At 47.8% G+C, this 1232-nt stretch overlaps 1 pseudogene; it reads left to right on the plus strand.

The window, feature by feature from the left end:
• The first annotated feature begins 137 nt into the window (after positions 1-137).
• The window catches only part of LOC107120146, a 5899-nt pseudogene continuing 4804 nt past the window's right edge, over positions 138-1232 (plus strand).

Here is a 1232-nt window from a genome sequence, read left to right on the forward strand (position 1 = left end):
TAAATCCAATCTCTTCTTCTTCTTAACCGTGTTTTTTTAAAGGAGGTCAGCCTGAAATGCTGAAGTTTCTTGATACTTTGCGCCTGGCAATACATTGTATTGTCCCTGATGCAACAGCTACTCCGTTTCTTTTTCAGGTGAAGATCTTTGCGCCCAATATCGAGCAGAGGGATGTGGTGGACCATTTAAAAGGCAGTCCAAGCAACGAAAAGAGAAACGTGCTCGTGGAAAGCGCCCGCCTTGCGAGAGGCGACATCCGGGATTTGGCAGAATTGAAAGTGGGCGAATTTGATGCAATCATTTTCCCGGGTGAGCTCCCCCCCCCCCCCCCCCCCCCCGCTGGTACCGTTTCAAGAGCTGAAACAGCTGCAGGGGGAAGTGTTCCTGCACTTGAAAAAGCATTGGAGGGGACAAGGGTGGTTGGTCCCGCTGCACCATTTTAAAATCACCCGTGTTTAGGCTCTAAAATATTAGTGGCATCTCTGGGTCCAACGTGGGAATGCTGTCATGTCTCGTTGCGTCTACATGACCTCCTACAGACAAGAACAAGATTTTGGAATTCTCAGGAGGTTCAGAAATATTCTCCCTAAAAAAAACACCTCTTATTTTTAAACGGGACCATCCCAAACCCTTCCTGAGGAGGCCTGCATAAAAGCAAAGGTCTTCTATAGGTACAGAATATTTGATGCAATAAATAAGTGGGTTTTGGGTCGCAGTTTGGGCACTTGGTCTCGAAAAGGTTCGCCATCACTGTTTTATGCCATAGTTCTTCTTCATCTTAACTGGTGCTGAACTTCCTTCAGCCCTTCGTGTCGTCCAGAAAATGGCGTTAATTGACAAAGGAACAGTCCTTTGTGTTGCTTCTCTTGCCTGTCACCTCCTGTAGGCCCTTCGGACTGGTTTGGGAAAGAGGTCAGCAATACTGGGCGCCCCGGGGAGGGGGGAGGGACCGACCGTCTCAGAGATATTCTAGCTTTTAAAAATTAAATTGCAGCTTCCTGGCCTTTTATGTACTGCAGAAAAAAATGTGTCGGAAGCACCCTACCGACTAGAATATCTAAGGTAAAACAACACTTTTCATCTATATATCTAATACCCAAGTCGCCCCGTCTGTGCGGATCGCTAAATCCGCGCTCCGGGGCGACCTGGGGGGCAGGGAGAGTTTTGTGCACTCTTGGGGCAGTCCCCAGGGGTGCACAAAAATCTAAAAACTAAAAAAAAATATCGGGGGG

The sequence above is a fragment of the Gekko japonicus genome, unplaced genomic scaffold (genome assembly GCF_001447785.1).
Source record: "Gekko japonicus isolate JY-2015 unplaced genomic scaffold, Gekko_japonicus_V1.1 scaffold3720, whole genome shotgun sequence".
In the NCBI taxonomy this organism is placed as follows: Eukaryota; Metazoa; Chordata; class Lepidosauria; order Squamata; family Gekkonidae; genus Gekko; species Gekko japonicus.